Here is a 27619-nt window from a genome sequence, read left to right as displayed (position 1 = left end):
TATACATCACTCAATGTCAAGTCTAGATACTCAGACATCTTATTTCTCGGTGGGCATACATCCTTAGAGATTTTTAGGAGCTGTTCCCACTTGTGAGTGCAATAGAAATAGAAGCTTGAGTGTCTCTAATTCCTGAAAGGATATTTGTTTACACAAAAGAGAGGTGAGATGTTTTAAAATGACTTATCTATGAACATATATGACCAGATCACTCTTATAAGGAACTGTATCTATTAAAAATCAATATATTTTTTTCTTCTTACTTTCTTTTATTTCTTATTTTTAGAGACTTGTGGATGAAAAAAACCTATTGGCCCTCTTACTTTAGGTCAAAAGGTAAACATTTTCTCATCATGGGATAAATTATTTGGGAAAAGGTATATTAAAGAGATAGAATGATTTGAGATGGGAATGTTCAACCTATTTCTATGCCAATAATGGATTTTTACTTTATAGCTATGTTTGAAATTTTCCTCAGCCTGTTTGTAAGGGCTAGACTTTGTCAATTCAAGCATTTCCAGTTTGATATTTCAACATCTGAATTTTACACAGTTGTTTCTAGCTAGAAGGTAACTTGTCTGGTTCTTTTAAAAAAATATTGAAATAGCAAAAGTTTCCAGGAACATTTCTTTTTTTTTTTTCCTTATAAGACTAAACTGCTTCAATAGTCAGTTTCCAAATTAAATTATTATGTCTTTAATTATCCCCATGGTTTGCAGGGTTATGGTTGTAAAAATAAAATGTCCTACAGAAAACTCATGTAACTTGTATTACCATCTTTCTTTTTTAAAATTCCTGCCATTTTCCCCTCTCATACAGATTGAAATATGTGTGCACCCTTTTTGTATTAAGGCAGACTATTCCATTTCTTTCAGGCTGTTAATTCAATAATTATATCCTCTACTATAGGTATGACTCAGCTAAACTTATTATAATGACTTGTTTCTTTTATCTCTTTATTTTGGGGATGGATTGGTAGTGCCTTTCTTTCCTTTGAAGGGACCTTATTATTCTTAGGGTGAAGGTTCTTAATTTATTTAGGTATCTCTAAGCTATAACTTAATTGTTTTATGGTGGTCAGACTCCTCCCCAGCTCCAGGCCCCGCCCCACCCCCGTGCCTTTCTCTTTTTCTACTTATGCTTCAGATGGTATTGCTATTCTATTTTAAGGAAAATTGATCTTCTATCTTATAGAAAATATTTTTAAGGTGTGATTCAGGCTTCTTTTGTCCTGTATTAGGCACTGCAGATATGATTATTTGATGAAGTATATATAAATGAAAACTAGAAGTTGAGGTGGAAGAGCTGATTTTTCAAAGTGCCATAGAATGCCAGTATCAAGGCCAGAACCCAATTGCTCCTCTCTGATTACAGATCCTAGATTTGTTTATTGGCTCTGTTGTCCTTCTCCATTGACCAGCCTCTGAGGGAGAACAGTGGCTGAGAAACAACAATAACTAGTTTAGATATTCTAGGACAGATCTGGGTCTGGGAACTCTATCTCTTTCTGCAAAGTACCCTTTGAAAGTCCATTGGCATTCTGAAGGAAAGGCATTAGAATTCTTCATCACTTATCAATTAGTTAGTCAATCAATATGTATCTACTATGCCAGTTATGGTGGGTATACAGAGGTAAATGCAAATAAACCTTTCATTATTATTTTTTTAAAATATATTTTATTTATTTTTCACAGAGAAGGGAAGGGGTTACAGAGCCAGAAACATCGATGAGAGAGAAACATCGATCAGCTGCCTCTTGCATACCCCTTACTGAGGATGTGCCCGCAACCAAGGTACATGCCCTTGGCCAGAATTGAACCCAGGACCCTTCAGCCCGCAGGGCGACACTCTATCCACTGAGCCAAACCGGTCAGGCGAACCTTTTATTATTGAGAAAAACTTTTCTAAGAACTTTTTTATATTCCTTTCTAATCCTCACAACCATCACTCAAGAGAAGAATTGTTCTCTCCATTTTACAGATGCGTAAACTGAGACTCAGAGATATAAAATGACTTGCCCAAAGTTACACAATCAGTAAATAGCTGAACTAAGATTTTTAACTCAGGTCTGTGTGGTTCCAAACATTCTCTTTCTGTTATGGCATATACTGTCCATTCATTCCTCCTTCCATGAGCAGGACTTGGTCTCTGCCTGTAAAAGATTTACATGTACACAAAATATCACATATTAGATTATTGCATTCATATGAAATGTCCAGAATAAGCAAATCTATACAAATAGAAAGTAAATTAATGTTTTTCTAGTGCTAGAGATAAGGGGGTGGGAATGATTGCTAGTGGGTATAGGATTTCTTTTTGGGGTGACAAAGTGTTCTAAAATTGTGGTGATGGATGCATGCCAGGACTGACTGGCAGAACCTGAGCGATGGATGAATGGATTACCCTGACACATATTTCTGTGAAAGAGAGGGCTAAGGGACTGCTTGGCTATAGGAACCAAACAGAGCCATTTACCTGCCTCCTTAGGCTTTTATTGTAACAACAGCTTGAACTATTAGTAAAATTAACTATTAGATACAATCAGCAGGGTAAGTATCCTTGAGAAAGCACAAGCTTCTACAAGGTTGGGTCTAAAGTCTAAACATAGAGATTCTAGTAAAACGCTCAGGGACTGAGACTTGTTTGGAAAAGTCAAATCAGGGGCTGTTGCCTTTGGCAAGGTTCCCTGAGGGGCCCCCGACCTTTCAGAGAATCCTCCTTATAAACTTTCCAACCAAATCCCATGCTTCCCCACAACTAAACAACTCTGTAACTATACTAAAAGTTATTCAATTGCACACTATAAATGGGTGAATTGCATGCTATGTGAATTAACCTCAATAAAGCTGGTATGTGTTTTTGTTGTTGTTGTTGTTGTTTGTTTTTTAAATAAGATTAACAGTGTAGTAAGGAAGACAGATCTATAAATCGCTAACCTTACACCAGGCAACATGAAAACAGATATGAACAATGCACCCTGGAAATTGAGGGAAAGGTAGAGTTGTTAATTTCAAGGGACTGGACGATGCCTTTATAAAATAGGGGGAATTAGAGCTGAATCTTAGAGCCACCTTAGAATATTGGCACGCAGAAGAGAAGACTCTGAGAAGAGAATGGACGCATGAGCAAAATACAGGTACATGTAAGGACATGGTTTTTCTGAGAGAATGGCAAGTCACACACTTGAAAGTTGATGAAGGGCAAGTGGGGGATATAAAGGGGCATGACGTTGGAAAGGGATCTGACCTTAAAATGATGTGCTAAGGAGTTAGGCATTATTCTATATATTATGGGGAAGCTTTTTCAGGTTGAGAGAAAGTATATTTTATTTTGTAACTTCTTTTCAGTTTTATTGAAGTACTAGTGTCCCGGTGCATGAAATTCATGCACATTAAAAGGGAATTAATTAGAGGAAATATTTTAATGTTGCTATTTGCCCTTTCTCTATAATAGAGGTGTCTGGCCGGCCCCACCCTCATTGAGCAACACCAAGATCCAGCCGGCCCCACCCCCATCGAGTGTGGGACTCAGCCTCACGTCCCGGTGCTGGGGCGGGGGGGTCATGGCCTCAGGTCCCCCAGTTCGGGAGGCGGGGTGGGAGGTGCAGCATCAGGTCCCCCGGCCCTGGCCTGTGCCACGCAGCCTCACCCAGACCTGCCGTGTTGTGCAGACCCAGACCCGCCATGCCGTGGGACCCATCAATACACCTCCTGGTGACCGGTTGTTTGGTCGTTACAGATGAAAATAAAGTCATGAATTTAAGCATGCACATTCATTTTCAATGCCTGATTTGTCTATGTTCTCTAAATTGCAAAATAAATAAGATCTTCAGCCATATAGCGTCATAATACCAAGTTCTTTATATAATGACACATACCATTCTCTCCACTCAGTATGCTCCATTTGAATGGATTACATGTATGTGACTCATATGAAAGGCACTGCTGCTTGCTCTTAATAGAGGAAGCATTAGCTCATTACCTAACACCATAAAGTGGTTTAAATGGCATATACTGACTTGAAGAACAGAAGGAAAAATAACAACAACAACAACAAAACAACATTCAGTGCTGTGGACAGCAGGATCCTCTCTTTTTCCCTTTGTTTTTTTCTGCTTTTTCCATGAACCTATTTGCGCTCTGCCTCAAAATCAACACAGAAGACAAAATCAGATGCTGTAATCTGCATTTTATAGTGCCACTTGAGTACAAAGAGGTGTTTTTCAATTTTTACTTTTTTTTTTTTTATTAATTCAGCTCAAACTTGCTCCCAACATTCCAGGAGCCAGGCCAACATGGCTGTGTGGACACACCTTTGCTAGGTGTTGTCAGGCTTCAGGGCTGGGGCAGGGAACACGCCAGGTGTTGCTGGAAGCAAATCAGCTCTCCTCTCTACATAGCAGGAGTCTTTTCATTATAAAATGCAAAGTAGCAGCCATTTTCCATTACCCCCATCCCCAGCCCTCCTCGCCCGGGGGTGTAGGAAGGGGCTGGGAGGATATTTACTCTCCGCTCTTTGATTTCTCTTATGTTACTGAGCCCAGTGACAGCTGCTTCTCTGAGCACAACACCAGCTGGCTCAAGGCTAGCCACACCTGGAAGGCAAGTGACCAGGGGCTTTGACCAAGCCCAAGCATGCGGGTCACAGCAACCTTGGCAGGCAGTCAGCTCCCGAAGACTCTAGGCCCCTCCCAGCTCTGCACCCTAGCTCCCTGCTCTCCCCCTTTCACCCACAGGCCCCATCAGCACGGTGTGCCCCAAGGCTTGGTGTGTAGACACCAGGGTTGCAGGTTCAAGACGTTCTGCCTCCTCCTGGCACTTTGAGCCATAAGTGCCAGCAGGGACCTTTCCACTCGGTCTTGGTCTTTGGTCACTGCTGAGGTTTTCTGGACTCTCTAGGCCAGGGATAGCCAGGACCTTTGCCTCTGACCAATGCCGTGCCTGCAGTCTGCCTGGGGTACCCCCAGCCCCAGGAAAGCGTGGGGCATGGTTGGCCTGGATGAGGGGCTGTGGGGGGGGGGTGTGGGGAAGTTGGCTAGCCACCTCACCCTCAATTGGGGTGGGAGAGGCTGATCAGGGGTAGGGCAGGGGAGGGGCTGGGCAGGGCCGCCATCTTGTGACAGTGTTATGGCATGAGGGTTAATTTGCATATCACCTCTTTATTATATAGGATAATTAACAAATAAAATTGTATTTAAGGGGACCCTGGCTGGTGTGGCTCAGTGATTGAGTGTCAGTCCATGAATCAGGAGGTCACCATTGGATTCCTCATCAGGGCACATGCCCTAGTTACAGGCTCGATTCCCAGTGTGGGGTGTGCAGGAGGCAGCCAATCAATGATTTTCTTTCATCATTGATATCTCTATCTCTCTTTCCCTCTCCCTTCCTCTCTAAAATCAATAAAACATATATTTTTAAAAATTGTATTTAGAGGGGGTGTAGAGGGATTAAGAAAAAAAATAAACCACTCATGCACATGAACAACAGTGTGGTAATTGCCAGGGAAGGGGGGGTGGAGAGAAGTGGAAGAGGGTACAGAGCGGGTAAATGGTCATGGATGGAGCCTTGGCTTGAAGTGGTGAAGATGCAATATCGTGTACAGATTATATGTTGTAGAATTGTGCACCTGAAACCTGCATAATTTTGTTAACCAGTGTTACCCCAATAAATTCAATAAACGGGGGGGCGGAAATAAAAGGCCATTGCCACTGGGCGGGGGCGGGGCATGAGGGGAACCTATAGGAAAAAAGTTTATTAATATCTTTAGCTAAATTCACAAATTACAGTAACTCCATTTTCCTAACACTGCACACACATGAAAAGTAGGAGCTGAAGAGAGATAACACAATAGGGAGGGAAAAAATGCCTTTATAGTGTACAATGTGCTCTGGCTTGATCAGTGGTTAGAGCATCAGTCTGTGCACAGAAGGGTCCAGGGTGTGATTCCCGATCAAGGACATGTATCTGGGTTAGGTTTGATCCCCAACTCTTGGTCAGGGCCCGTATCAATGAAAAAAAAATATTCTTGCGTGAAGATTTTTTTAAAAAGTGTACAATGTGATGATTTACATACATATACTTTGTGAAATGATTATCACAATTAGGTTAATTAATACATCCATCGCCTTAATAAAGGGGTAAGGAAAAGTAGGTTTACAGTTGTGAATACTCAAAACCCAGAGTTTATTTTTATCTTATTATTTATTAATTATTGTATTTTCCCATACAAACAACTGTAAACCTACTTTTGTCCACCCCATAGTTACTATTTTTTATTTGTGTGTGATTAGAATATTTTAAGTCTACGCTTTCAGTGGATTTCAAGTATACAATACTGCTGGGAGCCGGTCCATCCTTGCTGTTTCAAGGGACCTGGCATATATGGCATACTGTTCTTAATATGTTTGCTCACCTTCTTGGCACTATGTGTTTTAACCAAGGTCACCTCTCTGAGAAAGGTTGTTTCCCCAGGTAGGGATTTTCCCCTGAAGTTAGGGAGGGAATAAACCCCTTAACTAAGTGCCAGGCGGGTAATTAATCACTTTAACTATGAACAATCATGCTTAAGCTACATAATCCTTACTCCCTGGAATGGAGATAAGAAACGCCCTAACCTTTGGAATAGAGATTGATAGGATTGGAATCAACTGGTATAAATACAGATGTAACAAGACAACAGGACACAGAACCTAGACACAGAACCAACACGGAACCTAGACACAGAACCTACACAGAACCTAGAGACAGAAGAACTTCGCTGGAGAGAACATGGCAAAAGATCCTGGACAGAAACTGGCCACAGAACCTGGATAGAACATGGCAAGAGAACCTGACTAGAACCTGGTGACTGAACCTGGCTGGAGAACCTGGACAGAACCTGGCTGGAGAACCTAGCAAGGGAACATGGCCACAGAACCTGGCTGGAGAACCTGGAGAACCTGGCTGGAGAACCTAGCAAGAGAATATGGACACAGAACCTGGCTGGAGATCCTGACCAGAACTTCGCTGGAGATCCTGACCAGAACTTGGCTAGAGATCCTGGCTAGGCTGCTGATCAACTGTACGCTGTCTCTGTGTCATTCCTTCTTCGCTGACTCCATCCACACCTTTGGGGACCCCTGGACCTGCTGGGGTTGGACCCCAGCACAATACATTATTAACTAGAGTCACTGTGCTGTAGATTAGCTCCCTAGAGCTTATTTATCTGATAACTGAAGGCTTGTGCCCTTTAACCAGCATTTCCCCATATTCCCCACCTCCTGAACCCTGGTAACCATTGCTATAGAGAGAGTATATTTTAAAACTAAATCTGGCCTGGCCGGAGTGGCTCAGTGGTTGAGCGTTGACCCATGAACCAAGAGGTCACGTTGGATTCCAGGTGAGGGCACATGGCCCCTTGCAGGCTTGATCCCCAGTAGGGGGTATACAGGAGGCATGGTTCTCTCTCACCATTGATGTTTCTCTCTCTTCTTCCTTCCTAATGCTGAACTCAATAAAACATATTTAAAAAATAAAAATCTTAAAAAACTGGATCTGAGTTTCCTTTTTTCTACATCAGAGAGCTAGTTTCAGCAAACCGCCATGCATGAAATTAATGTTGCAAATTTAAATTTTCCTCAGTTTGTTTTAAAATGTATAGTATATAATTGTAAATTCCTTTTGGTTTCATCATTGTATAATTATTTAAAGTGGAAGGAATTTATACCTAGTTGTATGCTTTCATTAAAAGAAAATAAATGGATTATTTTAAAAAATCCCTTTAAAGGGAGCTCATACTTTACTACGTGAGAAATATTAGTCTAGGAGATAAAATATTAATCGATGACTCTTCCAAACCTGGCCTGGAGGCACCGGTGTGTACGAGAGGACACTCTGGGTATCCTACTCTGCAGAGCTGAGAATCTGTACCTAAATTCAGCACCAAATGTACATTATAGTAGAATTTTTGTATAAATTTTATAGTTTGCAGGAAATCTGACCTATTAAGGATTAAAAATTTAGATAGTCAAGCCATTTGGAGTAGTCACTAGGTATATCCTACTGGAGGATGGTACCTTTGTTATTAATTTTATCTGATGATTTCAAATTTTCTTTAGGAAATATGGCTCTAATTATCGCTATGGGGAATAATGGACAAATTTCCAGCAACTTTTTCCCTTTTACACTCATCTAATTTAACATTTTGGCAGATTCATTTGCTAGAAACAAATTGGCTGACCCTTTAGCCCTTCTGCCAGAAACAAAAAATAAATAAAAGAGAGAAAGAGAAAGCAAACAAACAACAAACAAACAGCAACAAAAAACCCTAAACACATACACACACACACAAACACTCCATTGTATTTTAACTAATAGGCATTAGGAAGCAGTAATCTTTTTTCTTCCCTTGTTTCAGAGAGATAATTGACATGTCTTTGAAGACAAGCTCAGAGTTCATTTTCTGGTGAAGAAGATACAGGAACTTTGAAAGTGGAAAAAGAAATAAGGCTTTCCTACATCTCTTTCTATATTTCACCAATTATTGTATCACTAGAGGCCTGGTGCACAAAAATTTGTGCCCTCAGGGGGGAGAAAGGGAGGGGTCCCTCAGCCTGGCCAGTGCCCTCTCACAGTCTGTGACCACTCGGGAGATAACGACCTGCTGGCTTAGGCCTGCTCCTGGGTGGCAGAGGGCAGGCCCAAACCCTAGGTGCAGCCCCTGGTTGGGCTCAGAGCAGGGCCGATTGGGGAGTTGGGGCGCCGCCCCCTGTCATGCACAGAGCAGGGCGGGTCGGGAGGTTAAGATGCCACCCTCAGTCACACTGAGGGTAGGGCCGATTGGGGTGTTGGGGCACCGTCCCCTGTCACACTCAAGGCAGAGTCGATGGGGAGGTTGCGGCGCCAGCCCCTGTCACGCACAGAGCAGGGCCTATCAGGGGGTTGGGGAGTTCCCCCCTGTCACGCACAGAACAGGGCGGATCAGGGGGTTGGGGCACCGCTGTCTATCACCCACAGAGCAGGGCCGATCAGGGGGTTGGGGCGCCGCCACTGTCACACTCAGGGCAGAGCCGATGGGGCGGTTATGGCTCTACCCCATCACACACAGAGCAGGGCCCGTGGATGGGGGGTTGGGGCACCGCCCTCTATCACCCACAGAGCAGGGCCGATCAAGGGGTTGGGATGCCGCCACTGTCACACACAGAGCAGGGCCAGTGGGGGGAGTTGGGGTGCTGCACCCTGTCACACACAGAGCAGGGCCAATCAGGGGGTTGGGGTGCCACACCCTGTCACACACAAAGCCACAGGGAGATCAGGGGGTTGGGGAGCTCCCCCCTATCAGGCACAGAGCAGGGCTGATCAGGGGGTTGGGGCGCCTTCCCCTGTCATGAACAGAGCAGGGTGGATAGGGAGGTTGTGGCCCCGCTCCCTGTCACACACAGAGCCGCAGGGCGATCAGGGGTTTGGGCGCTGCCCCCTGTCATACTGATCCCGGTGCCGGGAGGCCCCTCAGCTCCGCTGATCCCAGTGCTGGGAGCCTCGCAGCTCCGCTGATCCCGGTGCTGGGAGGCATATTACCCTTTTACTATATAGGATAGAGGCCTGGTGCATGGGTGGGGGCTGGCTGGTTTGCCCTGAAGGGTGTCCTGGATCAGGGTGGGGGTCCCCACTGGGGTGCCTGGCCAGTCTGGGTGAGGGGCTGAGGGCTGTTTGCAGGCTGGCAGGTGACTGAAGCTCCCAACTGCTCCTTTTTTTTTTTTTTTTTTAAATTCTGGGCCAGCTTTAGCTCTGGCTCCAGCTCTGAGGCCTCTGCTGCTGAAAGCAGGTGTCTGCTTTGTTTGGGTTCTATAATTGAAACACTGTATCAACTCCAGCTCTGAGATCCCGGTGGGCTGAAAGCAGGTTTCTGGGGTTTTGTTTAGCTTCTATATTTGTAACAATGTTTCAAACTGAAAGCTCAGAGGCCAGCAAGGCAGGCAGGGAACGTTGGTTTCCTCTGTCACCGGAGCAAGCAAGCCTCATGTTAGCTTCAAGCTGCCTGGCTGCCGGCCACCATCTTGGCTGGCAGTTAATTTGCATATCGCCCTGATTAGCCAATGGGAAGGGTAGCGGACGTACGCTAATTACCATGTTTCTCTTTTATTAGATAGGATGATGCCTTTCAAAATGATGCAAGAAGGAAAGTTATCATATTTTGTCAAATGATACCTTGTTAGAAATTTCCAGATAAGGATATTTTAACAATTCTTTAAAAATTAAAGCATTATAAATAATTTAAATGTTTATATGTTCCTATTGTCAATATTTAAATGAAACGGTCATTATAAATTCAATAAAGAGAAAGCAAAAGGAATGAAAGGGAGAGGTATTTTATAATTACTTCAGTTTTTACCAGTAGTCATTACATTTGTTTCGCTTATTTTTATTGGTATATCTGACTCCATTTGGTTACTCTTCTCCTCTCTCATGCCTACCACCCTTTCTCCTCTTTATTCCTTTTTTATTTACCAGTTTCTCTTTTATTGCCTTCTTTCCCTTCCCTTTTCTCTCTTAATGGACTATAATTGGGACTAAAGGATAATTTATAGAACTAATGTTGTGCATTGAGTATGAATAAATACTATTTATTATTTTCTTAAGATAGAAGGAATTAAACTTTTTATAGTTTTGCTTTAGAAGAAAGCAAAGCAATTATGTAAGTAACTTTTCTTTTATGCATAACCATTTATGAGAATGATGGAACTGATGTGAGGGTGATGGAATTAGGTGTGTGCATGCACTCACTGTAATTGTCTTTAAGAGAATTCTTTGAGGATATCAGTACCTATGCCGGGGTCTTTTCTTTGATTTCTTTTACTCCCTATTGTGGTCCTGGCATATAGTGTTCATCTGCAGTTGAGAGTATATCAATTTAGTATTAGTATGAGTTTTGCTTGCATATGTAAACTAGCTAAGTGCCCTTAACTCCAACTCTAGAAGCAACATCAAGTGTGCCTGACTTGGCCTAACTGCTCTTGTCATTGGTGAAGTAATCAGGAATTGACAACATGTGGGAATTCCTTTCTGCAATTTCAACAACATCGCTGAGAAGCAGAAGCAAATGTTCCTCAACCTCTAAGAATAATAACCTCCCTTTTTCTTCCAGGACTCACAGTTTGACCCTTCTGGTTCCTTTCCATCATCTGAGACCTCTAATTGCCTTACCAACACATTCTTAAAACTCTTGCCCATTTAAAAAGTGAAATTATTATTTCCACTTGTTGTGCTTGAAGAACAGGAAGTGAAACCATTCCTGTGGCCACTGAGCAAATCAACCTGGGAGCCAGAAGTGGTCCTCAGTTGCACCACAGGCCACTGACCACTTGTTGTCTAAAGGAGGCAAAAGGAGCGGGTATAATTCTCATCCTTCCAGGGACTTCTGGAGGAAATTTTCAACTATCTTATGCCCATGGTAATCATACATTTACAACTACGAGTATTAAGCTATATCTCTAAAAACAAGATCTATGACATTGAATTTAGAATTCTAATAATAAATTGACACATTCTGTTCTATGACAAACCTATTATTCTGAATTTATTTCTCTTTCACTGTCAGGCTCAAAGGCTGGAGAATGGACTACTATGGGGATGCTGATTTTTTGATTCACCCAGGACATCTCCATTCCACCTACATTAAGTAAATTGAGTGTTTGGGGGGGATTCAAGTCTAGTGTCCATTCTGGGGATGTTACCAGTTTGACTTTCTGGTCCTCACACTAGTGCCCTGCCTTCAAAAGATCTTGTCTTCACTTGTTTTGGTTTCTTTCTCTTCTTTCCATCTATAAAGTGACTCAGTCTCATTTAGAATTTAGAATGACATGTAGTCATTCTAAATTCTAAGAAAGGGAACTCAATTTAGGTAAGGTACTCATGTTTGTGTCAATTTGCTTAATTAAAGGAGAAGAAGTAATATGGTACAAATACAGGGTGTCCCCAAAACATATACACAAACTTTAACAGCTGATAGCTCAATTGATGTTTCTTTTTTTCAGCCAGTCTAAGCTTTGAACAAAGGAAATTCATCCTAAAATGGTACTGGAAGTTTGAAACTCCAGGTGAAGTACAAACACTGCCTTTATTTTATTCAAAGTGTGTATTCAAAGTTTAACTGGTTTGAAATAATGGGTGAAGCCAGACTAAGTTTTGAACAAAGAAAATTTATCCACTAGACTTTGTTTTATGGGGATACATAAAAAATAAAGTTTATGGTACAAAACTGGCAACAGTTGACAAATTGAGGGCACAAAAATACTGAATGAAATGATTCTTGATGTTTGCGATTCCATTGCTTCGCATTGTCAGCAGTGCCTGGACCAGAACGGTCATCAGTTTGAAAACAGGCATTGATTAAAAAAATTTATTCATTTCTGTAAATTCTTTTAAATGTTGAAAATGAATTGTATGTTAATACACACTGACTTTATAATCATTCAAAGTGTGCATACATTTTTGGGACCCCCTATATAATAGCAGGGGTTCAGAGCTGAGAAAGAATTTACAAAGAAGGGGCATGGACTCAGCAGATATTAGAAAATGTGTTTACTTCAGGTTTGTAGTTTTTAATATTCCACAAATTAGCAACAGGGCATTGATGGTTTATTAAAAAAGGTCTATCTAAATTTAAAAGAGTTGCAATAACTATGTGCCTCTAAAAACTGGAATTTGAGCTAGGTAAGAGTTATATGCCTAAACACAGTCTGTAGTTGCAGACCAAAGATGAACCTAACACCTCTTAAGTGAGGAGTGAATGGTAGAGGTTCCATTTCTGTCAATATGGCTGAGAATTTTCCAGAATTCATGAAGGCCACAAATCCTCAGATTTAGGGAAAACCATGGCTCCCATGCCAAAAAGCATGCAAGACAACATTATACTGAGACTACAGACCACAAAAGATGAGAAGAAGGTTTTTAAAAGCAACTAGAGAAAAAAAATATCAATATCAAAAGATAACTCTTAAAAAGCTGCATGTGTTTGGAAATTTAACTATAAATTAAAATTTTTAAAAAAGGTATAAGGGTAATCTAGGCTATTTAGTTCTTCTTAGGTGAGTTTTGGTTATTTGTGTCTTTCAAAGAATTTGGTAGTTTATGTGTTTTTTTCTTTACCTGATCAGTCTAGCTAGAGATTACTAATTTATTGATATTTTTTATTGCTTTTCTGTTTTTTTATTTCATTGATTTCTATTCTTATCTATTTCAATTCTTTTTATGCTTTTTTGGGCTTAATTTGCTCTTATCTTTCTAGTTTCTTGGGGTACAAACTTGAATCTTTCATTTTAGGTCCTTCTAGTTTGCTAATGTAAGCATATTATGCTGCAAGCACTTAATACAAGTTTATGACGCCCCAAAACGCTCTTTAGGTAGATTCAACAGATTTTGATATCTTGTGTTTTTGTTATCATTCACCTTAATTTCTAATTTCTCTCATGATTTGTTCTTTGATCTATGGGTTATTTAGAAGGGTGTTGTTTCATTTCTGAGTATTTTGAGATTTTCTAAATATATTTTTGTTTATTGATTTTTAAATTGAATTCCATCATGGTTAGAGAATGTGCATTATGTGATTTTAATCTTTTTATGTTTATTAAGACTTGTTTTTGGTCCAGAATATGATCTAATCTGATGTTGTGGGTTGACTTGTGTTCTACAAAGTGATATGTTCAAGTTCTAACCCCTGGTACCTATGAACATGACCTTATTTGGAAATAGGGTTTTGCAAGTCTAACCAAGGTAATACTAGTTTAAAGTGGACTTAATCCAATGGCTGTGAAAGAATAAATGTCTGTTGTTTTAAGTGACCTAATTTGCTATTTTGTTATGGCAGCCTTAGGAAACTAATACATCTGGTGAGTGTTCCATGTACATTTGCAAAAAAATCAATACTTTGCTAATATTGGATGGAATCTTCTGTGTTAATTAGGTCAGGTATGTTGGTAGTACTGTTCAAGTCCCTTACATATGTAATGATTTTCTATCTAATTTGTCTGTCAATTATTGTGAGAACAGTATTGAATTCTCTGATACCCACAGTAGATTTATCTTTTGTTTTCTTTTATTTTGTTGTATCATCATTTTTTTGCTTCATGTATTTTGAAGTCCTGTGGTTGATAGGTACAAATCCATTTAGAATGATGTCCTCTTGATGAATTGCTTCTTTTATCATTATAAAATGACCCTCTTTATTCCTGCTAACATTCTTTCCTGAGAAATCCACTTTGTCTGATATTAATACAATTCCAAGTATTTTTAATTAGTGTTATCATGGACTATCTTATTAAAATTCTTTCACTTTAATTCTGCTTTTTTACATTTAAAGTAAGATTCTTATAGATAGCACATAGTTTGACATCTTAGTTGAGCTGACAATCTCTGCTTTTTATCTGGTGTCTTTAGAACAATTACATTTAATATAATTAGTAATATTATTGTGTTTGATTCTATGATTTTTCTATTTACTTGTTATCAAGATCATAATAAATTACAAATTTTAGAAAGCTGACAAACATAAAAAATTTTAGATATAAATAACATGTTTTTAATTGTATAGCTGCTTAAATATATTTTGATTGCATTTCCTTTTAATCTCTGTTTGATTCTTTATATGACAATTTCTTTTATAATAGTTTCTATAAAAATAATAGTAAGGTAATACTGTCTTCTATTATGATTAATACAAATTGTTTCCATTATTGATAATGTTTAAAACAGTTTGTTTGTTTTTCAGTTTCATAACTCATCCTAGGAACAATCATATATATTTTAAGGATTGTTGTCAAATTTGGGAAAATCCAATCAAGTTTATTTTATATATGACTTGTAATTAGAGGAATTTTCCATAGATTACCTTCTGGATCCAAATATTTCATGTCTTATTTCTTTGCTACCTATGCATTTCTAGTGCCAAATGCAATGTTGATATCACTACATGTCTTCTGGCCACATATTATTTCACAATTTTTGTGACAATTGGTATGGTAAGTGGTAGAAACATTCAGGAAGCCATTCTCATATTAGGACAGCTAGGAGTAACTTAAGTATACTTGGAAATGACTATAAACCACATAAATACAGTATATTTCACTAAACTCAAACTAAATAAATTCCCAACTCAATAGTCCCTTAGAGGATCTCAAAAACCTAAATTAAAGACTTAGTGACAATTCTGGGTCAGTAGGAAAAATCATTGATTTCCTCTGTTCTTGAGTGCTTTGCTCTAGACTTTGGTCCCTTCTCATCCTCCCCATTCTCTCCAGAATCTCTCCTGTTCCCATCGACTCAACTGCCACCCATATATTAATAATTTCCAAGTATAGGGAGGGGGGAAAAATGGACACATATGTAATACCCTTTGTAATACTTTAAGCAATAAAAAAAAATATCATTTTAAAAAATTAAAAAAAAATAATTTCCAAGTATAAATCTCTAGCCCAGTCCCTCTTCTGAGATTCAGACATGTATATTCAACTGTTCAGTAATATTCCTACCTCAAGAACCTCTTGTCTTCCTTTTCAACCTCCCTTTACTGCCTGAATTGAACAGAGCAAAATCCTGAGAGGTTCTAGGGCACTTCCTGGCACCCAGTTGGTATTAGAGACTTGCTCATTATCATATTTGTTTGGTGACCAGAAGTGTCAGAAGTGAAGTGTTTGGTGTGAGTAGTACAGGAGACATGCAAGGAGTTTTATCCTTCATAGTAAGGGAAAAACTGAGTGTTTGAATAAATAAACTGTAGGACATACAAACAATGGAATATTATTCAGCACTACAAAGAAATGATGTGTCAAGCCATGAAAATACATGGAAGAACCTTAAATGCATATTACTAAGTGAAAGAACACAACCTGAAAAGGATACATATTGCATAATTCCAACTATATGGCATTCTGGAAAAGGCAAAACTATGGAGACCACAAAATGCTCAGCGGTTGCCTGGGTCAGGAAATGAATAGGCATAGCATAGGGTTTTTTAGGTCAGTGAAAATACTCTGTATGATATTTTAATGGTAGATACATGTCATTATACATGTATTCAAATCCATAGAATATACAACACCAAGAATTAATCCTAAGGTAAACTATGAACTTTGGGTGATTGCGATGTGTCATTATAGTTCATCCCTGGTAAAAATGTACCATGCTGGTGCGTGATGTTGATAATGGAGTACACTATACACATGTGGGGGCACAGGACATATGGAAAAATCTCTCTACCTTCTTCTCAATTTTGTTGTAAACCTAAAACTGTTCTAAAATAAATAAAGTCTCAAAAAATTAAATATTGGCTTCTTTACTATACCCTGAAAATAGATTGACCACACAAACATAACACTATTCAGATGGTTCCAGTGTAGCCAGAGGGGCACAGGGTCCTCTCAGATTTCGGGTTTAGACTTATTTATTATAGAAACTAGAGGCCCGGTGCACAAAAATTTGTGCACTTGGGTGGGTCCCTCAGCCCACCCTGTGCCCTCTCGCAATCTGGGGCCCCTTGGGGGCCCCTTCCCCTGGCTGCTGGCACCAGTTTTCCTCCGGTGCCCGGAACCCAGGCCTTCGCTCTTCGCTGGGAGGGGCCCACATGGTGGGCGAGGGGCTTAGCTCTTTTAAAAATACTTCTGAATGTTTGGTAAATAACCCTGTAGGAATCTACTTTCTGAAACATGCTGGTTGTTAAGGGCTGATTTGGGTAATCAACAAAATGTATGTTAAAATCCTAATCCCCAGAACCTCAGAATGTACCTGTATATGGAGATAAGATCTTTAAAGAGGGGATTACATTAAATTGTGGCAGTTCCAGTGGGACCCTTAGCCCATCTCACTGAAGTCCTTATAAGAAGAGGAATGTTGGGGTCCAGCCCCAGCAGGTCCAGGGGTTCCCAAAGAAGGAATGACACAGAGGCAGCATTCAGGTTATCATCATAGCCAGGTTCTCTTTTTATTGTCCTGTTACATCTATATTTATACTATTTGATCCTATAAACATGCCTCTATAAGCTTTTTTTTTTTTTTTTGCATCGGGTCCGTTTATTGGGGGGTCAGTCAAAGGGGGAGCTGGCTAGGGTGGGTAGGGCAGCAGCTTGTCTGGCCCCCGAGAAACCCAACTTAAGTCCAGAGCCTCGAGGGCTTAGAAGCCAAAGTCTTCCTCCACCTTTATCTGCACGGGGGCCAGCTCCGGAGTCAGCGGGACTCCTGCCCAGTGCCCTTCCTATGGCACTCGCCGCCTCTTCCAACTGCTGGGCCCCTCGCCAGGGGCCGGGCTGCTGGCTTCTGTGGGCGCTGGCGTCCTCCTGGGCGGGGACAGCCCCTCTTTCTCTGGAGGCTCGTTCTCAGCGTTGCCTGGGTTGGGGGCGTCTCTGCCCTGGCTGCCCTCGTCCTCCAGTAAGATGGTGAACTGGCTGGCCCGGTAGTTGTCACCGTAGGAGTCCAGCACCTTCATGAGGAACCTCCGCTCCTGCTGGAGTCTCCATGTTATCCTCTATATCATCTGATGGAGCCTGTTCAGGACCCCCTCCTTCGCCTGCCCGATCTCCCTGCAGCGCCGATCCAGCGCCTGGTACTTCCTGCGATTGAGTTCCTGTTGGCGCCGCCCTTGCTGGCCTCAGGCTGCCTTCTCCTCTTCGTCTCGCTCCTGGAGGCTGGAGCTGCCCAGACCCCCAGACACGAACTCCACTTCGGTCTCAAGCTCGCTCTCCAGGATGTGACCACCTTCAGCGGAGGCAGCGCCAGCTCCCAGCCGGGAGGTGCTGAGAACTCCTCAAAGCCCACAGCTGCCATGGCCCCCTCTCTCTGCTCCAGCTCCATTTCTCCCTGGCTCCCGACGCAGAACTTCCAACCTTGCAAGCCTCTAGTTTAAAGTGGCTTGCGAAACTACAGCCCATCCGATTTCACAGCCAGGCACCCAGGCCCTGGCCACTAAGCCTCCTGGGAGTTGTAGTTCTCGATTTCTGGCTTGCCTCCCTCGCCCCACCCCCACCCCAGTCGCAACTGAAAGGCCCTGCTGGCTGGTCTAACCCTGTGGCCAGGCATCTGAGTCACCTCGGGTCTTTATTCCTGTCCCGACACCATGCCATCTGACCATGGAGACTCTCCTCTTGCGAGGCCCCTGGGTCTCCTTCTGGGTCTCCTCAGCCCAGGCACTGGATCGCGTGCCCCAGCAGCGATACAGCCCTGGGGCCTGGGTCTCCTTCTGGGGCCTGGCTATATCGCCCCCAGACGGGATGGCATGCCCCAGCTGCGATGCAGCCCCGGGCCCTGGGTCTCCTCAGCCTGGGCACCGGATTGCGTGCCCCAGCGGCAAAAACAGCCCCGGCGCCTGGGTCTCCTTCTGGGTCTCCTCAGCCCAGGCACTGGATTGTGTACCACAGCTGCAACTCAGCCCCTGGCCCTGGGTCTCCTTCTGGGGCCTGGCTGCTTCGCCCCCGGGGGACCGGATCGCGTGCCCCAGCGGCAACGCAGCCCCAGCGCCTGGGTCACCTTCTGGGTCTCCTTCTGGGGCCTGGCTGCGTCGCCCCTGGGGTCCAGATGGTTCTGCCGGCCAGATCAGGTCCGGGCAACTGCTGGCACTCACGCCCCCAACCCGCTCTCGCGGGTTGGGGGCGTGAGTAGGGCGGACATCGCAGCCGCCCCGCCGGCCTGTGTCCTGGTCAGCCAGCGGGATCTGGTCCCCGGGGACCGCCAGCAGTCACGCCCCAATCGAGGGTTGGCGGCGTGAGTAGGGCGGACACCGCAGCCGCCCCGCTGGCCTGTGTCCTGGTCAGCCAGCGGGATCTGGTCCCCGGGGACTGCCAGCACTCACGCCCTCAACCTGCTCTCTGATGGCGCTGTACCATCCTGCCTGCAATATGCAAATTAGCCGTCATCTTTTTTGGCGGTTAACTGCCATCTTAGTTGGCAGTTAATTTGCATATCTCACTGATTAGCCAATGAAAAAGGTATCGGTTTTATGCCAATTACCATTTTTCTCTTTTATTAGTATAGGATATTTGACAGAGCCGACTTCCTGCTTTCTGTTCACCATTTTTTCTCATCAGTATTCCATCCCTGAGGGCCAACCTCTAACAATATAATAATAAAGGAACAATGTTTTGTGTATCCTAAGACTCCTATCTTACTCTACCTCACACACCTATCTCACATCCCTTTTTGTGCTTGAATTATTGACCCATTCTCATATTAGGACAGCTAGGAATAACTTAAGTATACATGAAACTATTAGATTATGAACTATGTCTTAACTTTTTACGTAACCTCTGCAGCTTTTATATGTGTCTTTAGCAAGGATTCCATAAATGCTTGTTAAGCTGAAATGAATTTAACTGGCAGGCAAAACAGACCCAACTAATCTACTCTAAAATGTAGCAGTAATCTACCAGAAGAATTAAAAAACAACCATGAACATAGAACCTCAGAATACTGGGGCATACACAAAAGCAGTCCCTGTAGTTTGGCAAATTGGCAGCACTGGCAAGTTGGGAAGGTAGCTATGCCAATTACAGAGTGAAAAGGTGAATAGTACTGCTGAGAATGAGGAGCAACAACATAGGTTGGGCCTCTATGTCCTGACTTAGCCTCTAGTGGTCCTCAGGGGAATCTGACAGGCAAAGCCCCCTGGTGATCCAGGAAATATTGCAAACCCAGGGAGTTCAGTCCATCGTTACTGTTGGCCAAGAATCATACACAGTATGAGTTAGAAAATACCAGAATTCACAAAACAAAAATGCTTTTGTCTTTTTTGTAGGCATCTAAAAGCGGAATCATCTGCCAATGGGAAAGAAAAGAAGCAACCAGATTCCTCCAGAGGAGGGGAGAGGATTGATTCCTCTTATTTTTTTTTTTCTTACACGTTTTTCTATCGCTAGCAAAAGTATGCTCATTGGTCCCTTGGTATCACACAGTATCTGCCAGGCTCTGTCCATCTGTAAATCACCCACCTTCTCCCACGCTTATGGCATTTGGAGGTCCCCTAAGAAGCAACATCCTGCTTGAAGCTGAAATAATTGCTTATTTTTATGGAGGCAGAGAGAGGCCTGAGGGAGGGAATAATGGAAATAGAGACTAAGGGCAGTAGGGAAAGGGGAGAGTGATTGGGGTGGGGAGGGGAGAGTTCGCACTTGGAGGCAAATCGACCAGTTTGCAAAGTAACCTTTTCCTAACAAATTCAATTGAAAGCATTCACAAGTCTGCACATCCAACCCTTGTTGCCTGGTCTTTTGCAGTAGCAGAAATCAGAGATGATGACAAGGCTCTGTGAATTCTGGGTGGAAGAAAGATCTTCATTCACGTGGTGTGCCCCATGGGATGTTCTGCCTTCCAGCTGACAGCATCATCTGTTTCAAAAACCCCCACAACAAACCAAAAAAGCCTTTGTGTTTTCAATCAAGACTGAAGCTGAGAAATTTTCCTGACGGGGTGAAAGTTGTAACATGCATGGCCTGTCAGATTTGCATTCTTTGTACGTGAGACATAAAGTCACTATCAACAAATTGAAATACCTGGGATATGCTATCTCTCTTAGTCTTTCATCCATACACTTACCCCTACTCTCCATGTGCACGCACACATACACACACCCCACTCATTACTTTTGAATTAGGTCTTTTTTTTTTTTAATAGTTATAGGTGGAAATCCTCTTTCTCTTTCTTTCTCTCTCTCCCCACCTCTCTCCCTCCTTCTCTTCATCTCTCTCCAATATTTCCTAAATAAATAACTAATTTCCCTTCCCTCCCCACAAGTTTTGTGGTTTTAAATTCAGGGCCACTCTAATAGTGAAAAATCAGACAGAGGCCGAAAAACCAGGACTACAGGCTTTATTAGAGGAGAAGGACCTGCGGGCTGTCTCGCAAGGGGAGGCCAGCAGCATGTGCAGGGGTGGGCATGCCTTTTGAGGGGCGGAATGGGAAGGGTTGGGGGCTTAGTGTACTCGGCGCACGCTGATTGGTGGCTTACTGCATGATCCATATAGGACAAGAGCTTAGGGTATTTGGCAGGTGTGGATTGGTGGTCCAATGTATAGTCCATATAAGGTACATGGTTAGTCACTCAGGTATTTCTGGGCTGCAGGTTGCGTCATACCCCGCCCACCAGTTGGGGGAAGGGAGGATCTATCAAATAGTACACTGATTTTTTACCATTAAGTAAATTTGAAGGAAAAAAAAAAGTGCCACCAGTTCTAAAGGAAATGCCAAAAGGTCATTCTAAACATTTTTTTTTTGAGTAGGGATAAATTTTGGAAATAGTGAAATAAGTGATGGTTTCCCACAATGGCTAATTTGAAGGACACAGAGGCACCTAGAAGTATAGAGTCTGGTGTGTTTCATAAAAACAAAACAGCCTCCTTATTTTACCATTATAGCTTGTGTTACACGTTTCTTCCTAATGTAGAGATGTTGCCAAGGCAATACCTTGGCAATCTTCTACGTGGCTGCTTTTCACATCAATCCACACAGGTTTCACGGACATTAATCTTTATAACACAGCTATGCAGTCCAAAGCGGACATTTTTAGTCTGTGTTTCATGGAAAGGAAAGAACATTAGAAGGCAAGCTTTTGTGGTCTCCTTTCTCTTTTCCAGGACATGATGTCCGTGTCCAGACCATGGATTTTGAAGTGGCCTTCGAACTTTACCTCAGGACGGTGGAGAAAAAAAAATCAGGTGGCCTGAATGGAATATATGCAAAAACCAGGTCAAGGGCTGATGGTCAGAGATGGGAATTCTGCTACTGAGACAAGGTGGAAGCCAGGAGGCAGAAACCGGGAAGGAACCAGAGCCAAAAATCACAGCTAGCAAAGCTCAGGGCCAATGCCCAAGACAGGAACCAGAGGAGCAATTAACCCGGGAGCAAGAATGTCCTGAGTCAGCATTCAGAAACTGCCCTCAGGACAGTTCTTCCTCACCCTGGATGGGGCAGCTCCTTTGGAAAGCACTCACCACCTCTGGGCTTTGGAAGTGCAATTAATCTTGGAGTCATTAGTCTTATGCTATGAGGAGACAGAAGAGAGACAAACTCTTCGCACCCTAGATGACTGGAGCCATAAAGCTCACTGAGTTAGTATCACTGAGGCAGGGCCTTGACTGGGGTGGGCGAGTGGGGTGCCTGGGGTGCCCACATAGGGAGGCATTCACTCAGGGTCAGACAGAGGCAGGTCGCTGAGGCTCTGGGATGGGAAGGCTGAGCCCCACTGGAACCGACTGATATCTGATGGGCTCTGTTTCCCTTTGACAAGAGGCCACAAGTCCACTCTGAATCAGTCTGTGGAGTTCATGGTGTTTCTTGAATTAAAATACATGATTAACATTTGCTGTTCCCTGGCATTTAATGATGAATAAAAATAAACTCTTAAACTAATGCAACAGAAATTTTTTATTTGCACCATGGTAATGGCATTTTCCCCCCTTATTCTTTTGCTGACCAAGTTCTAAATCCCTTTCAAGAATACATCTGTTTCAAAAAGAGCAGAGAGGAAGTTACTGAGAGACCCCAGTAGATGATGAATTAGAACTGAGGACAGGGAGAATAGGACTCACATAAACTCTATGAAAGCATTCCCGTTCCTTTATTTTAGTTTCATCAGGTGATTGAAGTTATAAGCTTGTTTTATTTTATAGACTTTTTAAAACATCCTTTTACAGAAGGTATAAGAGGAAGTCGTATTAAGTGCCCACAAGCTTTTCCCTGAAACTTATTTAAATTACTTTAGTTGACTCTGACCCCAATCAAGTACGATGTGAAAGAAAGAACAACAGAAATGATATAAAACTTTATCCAACCATTTAAAAAGAACTTGTTAGTTAATTTCAATTGGGGTTGAGTATGAAGAGATTCCCCAAATCCATATTGTAAATCTAAACAGAGTTTTCTTTAATTAAAATATGTTTTTATTGATTTTAGAGAGAGAGAGAGAAAGAGAGAGAGAAACATCAATGATGAGAGAGAACATTGATCTGCAGCTTCCTGCATGCCCCCTATTGGGGATCGAGCCCACAACCCATTCATGTGCCCTGACCGGGAATCCCACCTGCGATTTATTGGTGCATAGGACGACCACTCAACCAACTGAGACATACTGGCTGAGACATAATAGGAGTTTCTTTAATTTGCCATTCAAGAAGACATTTTTCTTTCCTTCCTTTTTCCCACTACGCTCCCCAGATTGGGCTGTATCCTTGCTGCTTCAGAGGTTGTCATCTGCTACCAGGATGTACTGTTGTTGACAATGTGCTTCAATAATTTATAAGGAATGGGGTTCACTTTTTGTTTTCCCTTGTCTCAGTTGGCTCAGTGATGCAGAAAGATTAACAACATGCTTTTTATCAGAGAAGTAAATTAATAGGAATCAGAGACACCCTAAGAGGAGTAATACATGCTGGAGGAGTTAACTGCACCTAAACAGTTTTCCACCAATACACGACCAGATAAAAACAAAAATACCAGCATCTGTGGTGAACCTTGAGTTTTGCTCTCCTGGTGACTGTACTTAAGCCTGCTCTCTTGCCTATCCTCCAAAATGTGGAATTCATTTATACTGAGTGTACTGGCTTTCAAGTTTTAACGAAGGGACATTTAAATGAACAAAATGCAATTCTAAATTCAAACGCTCACAGTTTAGAACCTGTGGCATTTGTTTGCTAATTATGTTAGTAAAATGTGTAACCAGCAAATATTATGCATTGTTTCTATAACTCTCTTCAAAAGAAGATGCCTGTGATTTCTGAGTAGCCTCTGACAGCAGGGCAGGAGGGAGAAGGCCCTGCAGCCATAACTTCCAGTCCTCGGGTCCAGGAGGAAGAGCCTCCTGGGGTATGCCTCCGTGGCATGTTTCTTAAATATTAAATGTAACAAGTTCTGTGTGGGGCTTAAGTCCCAGCCTGACCGGGCGTACAGAGTCCTGACTTTGTTGGCTGAGTCTGCTCATTGAAATTCAGTGGAGGAAGAAAGTGCCTCCTCCCACAGCCAGCTCCTCTCCGGGAGCAAACATGACTGCAGCTCAATTTCCACAGCCAATTCCAGTGCTCGGTTCCTCTCTGAAGCCAGTCACCAGACACACACCGGGAGGTCACACACTCCTCTAGATAAAGAATGTGTTTATTTAAGTTCATTCAGAAACCAAAGAAGGAACTCGGTGGTTGAGAAAATCCTCCCCCGGCCCTTGCAGCTGAGCAGAGAGCTGTTTCTGGCTCAGCCTGGCTGACCACTCCAGGCTGCTCGTGTACACACAATGCCCTTTTGGACTTCAGATACGGTGACTTTTCAGTTTGATTTTGGTATTAACTGTTTTCATAAATGTTTCTTCTTTGTAGTTTCCACATATCTCATGCCATTATTAAGAGTGTGTTTTGGGCCTTCGCCAATTTGGCTCTGGATAGAGTGCCGGCCTGTGGACTGAAGGGTCCCAGGTTTGATTCCGGTCAAGGGCACATGCCCAAGTTGCAGGCTTGATCCCCAGTAGGCCGTGTGCAGGACACAGCCAATCAATGATTCTCTCTCATCATTGGTGTTTCTATCTCTCTCTCCTCTCCCTTTTCTCTCTGAAATAAAAAAAAAAAAATGTTTTGGATAGACTGGTCCTAGCAATTGAGTAAAAAAGTATGATCTTGCCCCTAACCGGTTTGGCTCAGTGGATAGAGCATCGGCCTGCGGACTTAAGGGTCCCAGGTTCGATTCCCGTCAAGGGCATGTACCTTGGTTGTGGGCACATTCCCAGCAGGGGGTGTGCAGGAGGCAGCTGATTGCTGTTTCTCTCTCATTGATGTTTCTAACTCTCTATCCCTCTCCCTTCCTCTCTGTAAAAAGATACGGTCTTGAAGAGTGTTTTCAATTGAATATTACAAATCTCACTATCTGGAAGCCAGCTGACATCTGATGCATCCTATTATCTAAATATGTAAATATGCATGAATATATGTATAGTTTTAGGTATAAAATATTAAGTAATTTATTATAGTTTTCTTTAAGTGCCAGAGACCAATTCCAGCATGACAGCAGAGCTGCATCTGGGAATGGCTAAAGGCATTTCCCCAAACCTGAATAGGATACATTAAATTGATTCTTGGCTGCCAGACAGTTAAAGGGTATCTTAATCTACATGTTATTGCCTCCTACTGGCCAAACACCTGAACAGCCTTAGGCTAATTCCCCCATTCTGACAATGGACTCTGTTCTGAAAACCTGACCCTTTGAAGTTTATATCTCTGCCTCACCTCAGGACAAATTGTGTTAATAAAAAGCATGGGGTCCTAGGAGACCTGAGAATTTAGATCTTGGATTGTAGCTCCTTTAGCTAAGCTCCTCTGACCCCCAAATGCCTTTCAAAATTATACTTCGTCTCTGGACTCTTATTTAAAATCTACACACAGCCTTCTCCAGATTCCTGAACGCTTCTTGATGCTGGGACAAGAACCTCGGCATTTACGTAACTATATATAAACTTTAACCTCGATTCCACTTGGCTTTTGGCAGTAAGTTGGCATCTGATTTTTCATCTGACAAATGCACATACTTAATAAATGAGTTTAAAGAACATAATTTTTACTTTTGTTTTCTTTAAAATGCAACTTGAGATTGGAATAAAACAGAGTAAAATCAATGGAGGCAGAACCTTCCTTAAATTTTAATGTGACAAAACTTTGGTGCCTGGCACCATAGCCCTTGAAGACTACATTTCTCCAGAAATTATAGTTATTTAATCTGATTGTTTAACTCTTCCTTCATATTCTGAAGCTTGTGGTGGCCCTAAAAGTGTTGCCAGTTCACTCTTAGAATTTTGCCCCAGGCTGAAGGGAGACCTTACTCAAACTGTGTTCTGACAGCACCATTGGCTCCACAAAGGTGAGTCCTCTTAGTGTGAAAACTGTCGTGGCTCCAGATACAAGAGGTGTGGTCTAGGCCTCACTGCAGTGGCTGCTGGGAGCAATCAGCTTCCCCTGGTATATGCCATATAGATACACACCAAAATACTACAATTTCTTTTTTCTCATACTATTACCACTGAATCCAGTGATGAATTTTCCCAAGGTTACTTCCTTTTATTTCTTTCTCCCCAACCCCCAAAGATCTAGTATTCTCTAGATGACATCCAAAAAACAAATGATCTTGAGGTATCTCATACAACCTCTAGCCAGTGGTTCTCAACCTTCCTAATGCCGTGACCCTTTAATACAGTTCCTCATGTTGTGGTGACCCCCAACCATAAAAGTATTTTTGTTGCTACTTCATAACTGTAATTTTGCTACTGTTATGAATCGTAATGTAAATATCTGATATGCAGGATGTATTTTCATTGTTCTCCACCCACGGGTTGAGAACTGCTGCTTACATTCTGGCTTTGAATACAAGGAGAAAGGGGGAGAGAAAAAGAGGGAGAAACAAAAGACACAACAAAACTCCCAATCTAACAATGAAAATGCTTCCTCAAATAAAATTCTATAGATTATCTTTGATTACTTTGATAAGGGTTATAATCAGTTTAAAATTCATTCATTCAAAATTCAATAATTTTTTAGTGAGAACATACCTGTTACATGACAGATAAGTAAAATATCTATCCTCATGATGTTTATTTTTAATTAAGGGAGATATTTAATAAATGAGGGAATATTTTTTAAAGCACAATAATTTCAGATAATGGCACATGCTTGCAATGAACTCTATGATGACTCTTCCAGATATCCCTTTGGGTCTATTGCTCTTATTTCTCCAGCCACTGGGAATGCTGCCAGCAGATGGCCCTCATTTCTCACCATCCTTTGGGAATTATTTTAAAGAGAGTCACCTTGCCCTTTCTAAGGTAGTCCATATCCAATAACTGGCCAACACCAAGGTATAAAGAATGAATACCTCACTCCATTCAGGACAACTCTTAAGGTCCATACCAGCTTTCTGTATGGTCAGCTGAGGCCTTTGTTGAGACTGTATCATAGCCCAACTTCTTCCTCTGCCCGATCCTGCTTCTTTCCCTTCCATGGGCACTATCTAATAAACTTCCTGCTTACGAATCACTGTTTCAGTCTACTTCTTGGAAGCCCTGACCTACAACAATACTAGCAGGGACCAAGGACACAGACACTGAATTAGAATTTGGGGTCTGGATTGTCTATTACTTAGATAGGAATAAAGACACCATTACCGTACTGAGATGAATGCTGTGCATTGGCCCAACAGGAGTCCAACCTGCCAACAGCAGAGACCAATGCTGAATTCCCTATATAGCACCAAACCTTGAGGATACCACCAGCCACTTGAGAGCAAGTTAACCACAATAGACCTCTTCTACCCAGGAAGGGAAAGCGGCTCATTTTGACAGAAATAGAAATATATTCTGTGTTTGGGTTTCCTTTCCTTCTCACAAGGCTTTGGCCAGCACCACTATTTGTGGTCTACAGAATATCTGACCAATGGGCGTGGGTACCTCATATACTGCATCAGAGTTGGGGACCCACTTTCAAGAAAAGGGAATGCAGGAGCAGGTGCATAACTATGAGATCCACTGGTCCTATCACATCCCGCACCATCAGAGGCTGCTATCTCGGCAGAGTGATGAAATGGTACATTCAAGGCATAGCCGACACAGTAGCTTTGAGATTATACCTTGTGAGGAGGAGAGTGGT

General features: G+C 42.3%; 1 long non-coding RNA gene across 1 annotated transcript; it reads left to right on the top strand.

Annotated features, from left to right (window-relative positions):
* Positions 1-301: 301 nt before the first annotated feature.
* On the top strand, positions 302-22425 carry LOC132228385 (uncharacterized). The gene is made up of 3 exons (XR_009451344.1): positions 302-336; positions 20231-20466; positions 21587-22425. It is a non-coding gene; the product is annotated as an uncharacterized LOC132228385 (long non-coding RNA).
* Positions 22426-27619: the final 5194 nt, after the last annotated feature.

This window comes from Myotis daubentonii, chromosome 2 (assembly GCF_963259705.1).
Source record: "Myotis daubentonii chromosome 2, mMyoDau2.1, whole genome shotgun sequence".
NCBI classification, from domain to species: domain Eukaryota; kingdom Metazoa; phylum Chordata; class Mammalia; order Chiroptera; family Vespertilionidae; genus Myotis; species Myotis daubentonii.
The sequence above is the reverse complement of the archived record's forward strand: the minus strand, read 5'-3'. Positions and strand labels throughout refer to the sequence as shown.